An 8,691-nucleotide genomic window follows, 5' to 3' on the forward strand; every position below is an offset into this window, starting at 1 on the left:
ACTGTCTACGCCACCCGAGCTACCTGCCAGCCTAGTCATCATATGGGAGCCCAAGCGTGGGAGGATGAACCCTGGGCGCCCTCCCAAGACTATGGTCAACACGCTCCTAGAAGACAGCAGCGCGGCTAATGCAGATGAACTGAACACACTGAAGAGGGAGAGGGAGAAGTGGAGAGTCCGTCATCGTGCCCAACGCCGGCCCCCTAGGCCTGAGTCCACGTAGTGGTAGTAGTAATAGATGGTGCTATTAAAGACAGCACTACCCCCTTTATTAGGAAAACCGCACTGTAATCATGTGTCCCACCAGTTAATTCAACATTTTCCGGTGGGATTCCACTATCGCAGTATGTTTCTGTGATAAGAGCCCACTGGCTTATTACCTCAGTACCCTCCTCGACCATGCTCCGTTCGGCTTGGGGTTTCAAATTGCATTCAGCAAGTGTGGAATACCTATGGTGAACTGCTGTCATTACTGATTCCGTAGAGATTTATTATGCTCCTGGGAAGCAAGCAAGTGTTCTCAGGGCATTATTATCGCATGTTGGGACGATAGGCACCCATCTCTCTATTACAGGGGTGGCCAACCTTTCACATTCCATGCGTCAATTTTTCACTCACGGGTTCAGATGCGCCATACAACTCTTGTTCCCCCATTCAATTCTTGTAAAAGTATGTTAATATAGAACTCGTGCATGAAAAAATTGACGCACGGAATGTAAAAGGTTGGCCACCCCTGCTCTGTTAGAATTAGACAGGCTCTGATACACCCTTCACCCCATAACCTCAGTAACCACGCAGCCAAAGCCTCCCCAGTCTTTTGCCTGTACTGTACCTATCCCCTAAAGTCGCTAATTCCTTAGCGGAGAATTCTCTGAGCGCTTTTGTGTCGAAGTTGTCTATTGCACCATCCCCAGCACATTCCCGAGCCTCCTCCCCCTCCTCTTCCGGAGTGGAAGAAGCTGCAGCCCGATGCCCCGCACGGTGGGTATGGGAACGCGTAGTCACTGGCCTGGCCCGTACTGTTTCGGACAGACCAGGGAGAGCGCGATCATCTCGAGGACTAAACCGAGCGAGGGGAGGGATCCACACTACTCTCTCTCCCTCATTTTCATCTTCCAGCCAGACATCCCCATCTTCCAGCCCCGCAGTAGGATCATTGCCCCGTCTCAACATGGCTCGAAACTTAACGGGACCAGGTTCCCAAATGGCACTTTGAGCCGCCCTGGAATTCTGTACTTTTGTTAGATGACAGGCTATTTGTATCTTCTAACTTCGTAGACTTACTCTGAGCCATCAAAAGTGTTTCGCTCAGAATAATAACAGCGCCGACTGGGATCTTCCAATTCATTCTTAGGACTCGCTATCCTTTTATACTGATGTCTTACAATTGTCGCAAACAGCCAGACGGCATCCCGCCGGCTATCTTTTCTTCTGGGAATACCCAGCGATTTAAGTATAGAAACAACGTACTGTCCCATTTCAACCCTGGTGAAATCTAACTGGTTTGACCAATCCACCAGCATACCGTAAATCAGCGAGACTTCCAAAGCCCGCACGACTATCTCTCCACCACGGGACTCTGTATCTCTCAAACGGAGGCTGCTCTCTATTAAATAACCTCTTAAAGAATTGCATTTCTGCTGAAACAGCCAGTCCTCGCTCGCAACGGCAAATGTAATGTTGAATCAGGTTCATGCGTCTGGCAATTGATACCGAAAGCACTCTCTGCTGGTAGGTATATTAATCATTCATTTACAAACAGTAAAAATTTGACCAAACATTCGTGCTTCCCAAGTTACAGACACTACAAAGCTGATTACTCGGCATACGCACATCCACAAACACACTTAGTTAAAAGTTCTCCAGAGAATACCTTCTCAATCATTTTGTGTATTCCTTGCCTTAAACAAGCTAAGAAGAGAGCAAGCCCCTTCCATGTGTTATTTTATATACCAAGGATATTTGTAACTGGACACCAGGCAGTTATCCAATGGGCAAAGCAGCTGAGCTTCTAAATTAACCAATCACAATGGAAGTGACTTTCAACAATCAGAATAAGGCAGGCCCCCAAAGGACACATACCCTACCACATTTCCTACCCTAGATCCCAGCAGCAGACGGGACAGTTTTCCTGAAACTCAGCTGAAGTTCCAAACCCCACAAGTCCTCCTGCACACTAGCCAAAGTTCTGTTCTGCCATCAATGTTGTTGGCAGAATTTCAGATGGCAACAAGGAGGCATACAGGAGTGAAACAGATCAGCTGGTTGAGTAGTGTTGCAACAACAACTTGCACTCAATGTCAACAAGGCCAAGGAATTGATTGTGGACTGCAAGAAGGGGAAAGTGAGGGAACACACTCTAGTTCTCATTGAGGGGTCCTTGGTAGAAAGGATAAGCAGTTTCAAGTTCCTTGGCATTAACATCTGAGAGGATCTACCTTGGGCCTGTTGAAAAAAAAACTTACTACTTCCAACGCAGACTAGTGAGGCACAGAGAGATCTGTATTTACTGACAAGTACCTTTATTGTTTAAACTAATAAGTATGTGAATTCATACACTAAATACCTTGTGTACATGCTCGCTAAGTATCCCTGACTCTCCTGAATAGTCAAAGAATAGCAAAGTATTACCAGGCAAGGGAGTTTACGCTGGCCAGGCATTTCTCGTTGTCCCAATTCACTCACCAACATTTCACACAGGGTTGCTTATGCTGTATCTGCGATGGTTATTCTTCAAAGTTACCGCTACTAGCACACACGAAGCATCAACTTTTATATTCATTCCTCATCAATTCAAATATCGCATTCCGGTGTCATTGGCCACAGGTCATGTGTCTGTCCTTTAACACCTTGTTATTGGCTTTGCTCTAAGCCAAGATCTATTTATTGCCCTCTTCCCATCAAGTGACTGTCGATAATTTATGGCTCTTTGTTCTCAATTAGCAATGAATCGAATCACTTCAGGCAGGCAGGCATCAACCTCAACATTCACAAACTTGCATGTTATAGCTAACCAAAGAACATCTCACAAATAACTTCTTATTTGGAAATGATCTCCAGTCCAGCAGATTACCTGAAGAATCATTGTGTCTTCTTTAAAACATTGATCAAGCCCAGCATGTCAAGCTCACAAAATGGAGAATAGAATATCTTCATAAAATGGCAGCTCCATCCCCAAGCATGTGGCAAGAACAAAGAGAATTAGTCTGTTTGTTTCCACTGTCCTTGATTCATCTCAATTCACTGATTTGTAGACTGTCGTTCTTTCTGGCCAACAGGCCCAACACAGTTATGCAATCATGAAGAAGGCACACCAGCAGATCTATGTCATTAGTAGTTTGAGGAGATGTGGCATGCCACCATAGACTTTTGCAAATTTCTACAGGTGTATGGTGGAGAGCATTCTGACCGGTTGCATCACTGCCTGGTATGAAGTTTCAACATAATCGTACCCTCAGTACACATTCAACACAATCATATCCTCGATATTAATCAATAAGCCCTAAAACCTGGGCCTCTGTATCCCCCTCTGCAACTGGATCCTTGACTACCTTATCAGGACACAACAGTCAGTGTGGATCAGAACTAACACCTTGTCCTCACTGGCAATCAATACTGGCACACCTCCAGGATGCATGCTTAGCTCATTGCTCTACACCCACGACTGTGTAGCTAGGCACAACACAAATGCCATTCATAGACATACCTACTGTTGGCAGAGTTTCAGTTGATGATGAGGAGGCGTACAGGAGTGAGATAGATCAGCTAGTTGAGTGGTGTTGCCGTAACAACCCTGCACCCAACATCAGTAAGACCAAGGAATTGATTGTGGGCTTCAGGAAGGGAAGTCGAGGGAACACACACCAGTCCTCACAGAGGGATCAGCAGTGGAAAGGGTGAGCAGTTTCAAGTTCCTGGGTGTCACCATCCCTGAATATCCTGGGGCCAACATATTGACGCAATTACAAAGAAGGCATGACTGCAGCTACTGTATATTTCATTAGGAGTTTGAAGAAAATTGGTATTTCACCAAAGACTCTTGCAAATTTCTACAGATGTACCATGGAGAGCACTCTTACTGGTTGCATCACCATCTGGTATGGAGGGGCCACTGCACAGGATTGGAAAGAGCTAATCTCAGCCATCTCCATCATGGGTACTAGCCTCCCCAGCTTCAGGGGCATCTTCAGAAGGCAATGCCTCAAAAAGGCAGCATCCATCAATGAGGACCTCCATCACCCAGAACATGCTCTCTTCTCATTGCTGCTACCAAAGAGGGAGGTACAGGAACCTGAAGACACACATTCGATGTTTTAGTAACAGCTTCTTCCATCTGCTGTTAGATTTCTGAACGGACAATGAATGACCTCACTATTTGTTTCCTTTTATTGCTCTCTTTTTGCATGACTGATTTAATTTAATTTTTTATATACTGTGGATTCCAGTTAATTAGGCCGTCAGTTAATCGAGAAAATAGCCAGGATTCCCTTTGTCTATTTGTGACACTATGCTGCTTAATTGGGACAGGCAACTGTTGCCAAACATTTTCTAACTGGCATCAGTCGCATGCATGTCATGTGGCTCTTAGACAATGCACTGTGCTTAGAGCAAATAGTTTTTTAAAAATAGTGTTACAGGTGTCCCCCGCTTTTCAAACGTTCGCTTTACGAAACCTCACTGTTACGAAAGACCTACATTACTACGCTGTTTTCGCTTTCAGAAGGTGTTTTCACTGTTATGTAAAAAGCAGCGTGCAATAAAAAATCAGCACGCGAAAAAAATCAGCGCGCGATAAAAGGCAGGGCGCGCCCCGAGCAGCCGCTCTCCCCCGGATTCGGAACTACAATCTCGCCGGCATTGCTTAAACACGTGCCTGTGAGCAGCTGTTTGCAAGATGAGTTCTGTGGTATCAGAAAAGCCTGAAAGAGCTCGTAAGGGTGTTACACTTAGCTTAAAACTAGACATAATTAAGCGTTTTGATCGTGGTGAACAAAGTAAGGACAAAGTGAGTTTGGCTTGTGGAAGCTCACAAACATGATGTTGAAGAGGTTTTGGCATCCCATGACCAAGATCTGATAGATGAAGAGCTAATGCAATTGGAAGAGGAAAGGATAACAATCGAAACTGAATGAGTAATGATAAAGTACGACTTTAATTTTGAAAGGGTACGTAGGTTTAGGGGATATTTGCAAGGTGGTTTGAGTCCTTACAAAGAACTGTGTGATAGAAAAATGCGCGAGGCTCAGCAGTCAAGCAAGCCTTCCATATTAGCCACAGCAGACGACGAACCTCAACCTTCGACATTGAGGCGGGCAGAGATAGAAGAGGACTTGCCTGCCCTAATGGAAACAGATGATGATGAGGTGACACCCCAGTGTCCCACCACCCCAACCCCCAGGCCACGGACAGATACCGATTTGTGGAGAATGCAGCGGTAGCCAGGAGGCACACAGCACATCTTTAAGAAAAAAGCAGAAATAAACATACTAATTAATTAGGTGCCGCCCGACACGTAATTGTCGGCCCAGATCAGAGACAACGCAATCGGAAATCGGCACTGATCTGGGCCGACAATTATGTGCCGGGCGGCACCTAATTAATTAGCATGTTGTTTTGGCTTTTTTCTTAAAGATGTGCTGTGTGCCTCCCGGCTACCGCTGCACCCCTGCATGCTTCGCGGCAATGTATAGGTCAGTGGCCTGGAGGGTGGGGGCCACCGCACCACCCCAGCCTGCGACAACTCAGTCTAACACACCATCATCAGTGTGCTCGGCGCTGAACCAATTCCGGTAAGTTATACTACACTGTACATACATTATTTTTACTTTATATAGGCTGTGTATTTTTACGTGTTATTTGGTATGATTTGGCAGCTTCATAGCTTGAAGGTTACTGGAGAGCGCTTGCGCCGTGTTTTTGCCAACAGCGCTTGCATGAGATTTTCTGCCGACGGCGCTTGCGTGAGATTTTCGCTATGGAGAACAGTGCAGTGATGATTGTGGAAAAGTATTTCTACTTTATATAGGCTGTGTATTTATCATATCATTCCTGCTTTTACTATATGTTACTGTTATTTTAGGTTTTATGTGTTATTTGGCATGATTTGGTAGGTTATTTTTGGGTCTGCGAATGCTCACAAAATTTTCCCATATAAATAAATGGTAATTGCTTCTTCGCTTTACGACATTTCAGCTTACGAACCGTTTCATAGGAATGGTCTACCTTCGGATGGTGGGGGAAACCTGTACTTGTGTTTGTATTCAAAAAGCAGTGACTTTAGTCACTGATAGTTGGTGAATAATAAAGAGTAAGACAATTCAGAATTGTTTTGCTCACTGCAGGTTGAAGCATTCAGGCTTGGAGTTGCCAGAAATGGCCTGGAGTGAAAATCAAACTATTTCACTACATCAACAAGTTGGAAATGACAAAGAATTGAAGTTCTCAGCAATCATCTTGAATGTTACAATTAAAATGAAGATTTGGAGGTTGCAACCATTGAAAACACTGTTTGAAGGCAGTCCACTATCTAACTAGATGTCTGCACTGATTTTGTTCATCAGAAGAATACGTCAGTGCACACTGAATTAATTCCTCCATTGATAACTATTAGGAATTAATACTCAGTTTTATAGTACTGTAGTAATTTTGGTAGTGTTCTAATTTAGTCTGTATTTTATTTAAATACATAATTTGTTACATAGGTTGTCTTTTTTAATACCTTTATAACTATTTCCATGAAATTTCGGCTAATTGGGGCAGCTGCTCAATTGGCTCAAAATGTACTGGTCCAGATGTGTCCCAATTAACCCGAATCCACTGTATCTATATAATCTTATTGTAATTTATATGCATTTTATTATTATGTACAGAAGCAGCAAAGCAACAAATTCCACAACACATGCCAGTGATACTAAACCTGATTCTTATTTTGATTGCAATGTGCAGCATTGGAAAGGCTGCCGAGGCTTATAGCCTCAGCCAGCTCCATCACGGATTCGGCACCCATCAAGGAACCTTCCAACAGCAAGAAGTCAGCATTCATCACTAAGGATCTTCACCATCCAAAGCATACCCTTTTCTCGTTACTACTATCCGACAGGAGGTACAGGAGCCTAAAGACCTACAGTACACTCAATATTTTAGGAACAACTTCTACTTCTCCAATATCATTTCCCCGAACAGTCCATGAAACCGAGAACACTACTTTTCGTATTCCTCTTTTACACTATTTACTTATTTTGTAACTTAAAAGTGACTTTGATGTCTTGCTCTGCACTGCTGCAAAATGACAAATTTCACAACATTCATCAGTGATAATAAACCTGGTTCTGATTCCCACTGCACTTCTGACCCCAGCTTTGTATGTGTCCACTCTCCAGAAAACACGTTCCAGCCTATGTTAGCTTATGTTTCTGAAACCTGCTGTGGCTGCACACCAGCTTACATTTCTGAAACCCGAGCCTCACCCATACTACCTAGTTGACTAAAGATCATTTACTGTATCCGGTGCTCCCAGTGTGGCCTCCTGTATATTGGTGACACCCGATGTAGATTGGGAGACCGCTTCGCCGAGCATCTGTGCTCCGTCAGCCAGAACAAGTGGGATCTCCCAGTGGCCACCCTTTTTAATTCCACTTACCATTCCCATTCTGATATGTCTATCCATGGCCTCCTCCTCCGTCGCGATGAGGCCACACTTAGGTTGGAGGAACAACACCTTATATTCCATTTGGGTAGCCTCCAAACTAATAACATGAATATCGATTTCTCAAACTTCCGATAATGCCTCCCACCCCACCTCCCTCACCATTTTCCATCCCCTTTTCCCTCCCTCATCTTATCTCCTTGCCCGCCCATCACTTCCCTCTGGTGGTCCTCCCCCCTTTTTCTTTCTTCCATGGCCTTCTGTCTCTTTCACCAACCAACTTCCCAGCTCTTTCCCTCATCCCTCCCGCTGCAGGTTTCACCCATCACTTAGTATTTCTCTCTTTCCTTCCCCCACCTTTTAAACCTTTTTTCTCCAGTCCCGCAGAAGGGTTTTGGCTGAAAACATCAACTGTACTTTTTTCCATAGAACCTGCCTGGCCTGCTGAGTTCCTCCAGCATTTTGTAGGTGTTGCATCATCACCTCCATACTAAGGAATACTTAAATCCTGAAATAACAATGATTCCATCCTTAGGATGTAGAGAAAGTTTGCGGATGATATGAAGATAGGTGGAGGGGTAGATAGTGCTGAAGAAGCAATACGATTTCAGCAGGATAAGAATGGGCAAAAAAGTGGCAGATGGAATATAGTGTTGGGAAATATATGATAATACATTTTAGTAAAAGGAACAATAGTGTGGACTATTATCTAATTGGGGAGAAGGTTCAAACATCAGAGGTGCAGAGGGACTTAGGAGTCCTCATGCAAGACTCCCAGAAGGTTAATGTACAGATTGAGTCTCTGGTAAAGAAAGCAAATGCAATGTTGGCATTTATTTCAAAGGGAATAGAATATAAAAGCAAGGAGATAATGCTGAGCCTTTATAAGACACTAGTCAGTGGCTGCACTTTAAGTATTGTCAACAGTTTTGGTCCCATATCTCAGAAAGGATGTGTTATCATTGGAAAAAGTCCAGAGGAGGTTCAGGAGGATGATTCTGGGAGTGAAGGGGTTAATGTATGAGCGGTGTTTGGCAGCTTAGAGC

The sequence above is a fragment of the Mobula hypostoma genome, chromosome 7, assembly GCF_963921235.1.
Source record: "Mobula hypostoma chromosome 7, sMobHyp1.1, whole genome shotgun sequence".
Taxonomy (NCBI): Eukaryota; Metazoa; Chordata; class Chondrichthyes; order Myliobatiformes; family Myliobatidae; genus Mobula; species Mobula hypostoma.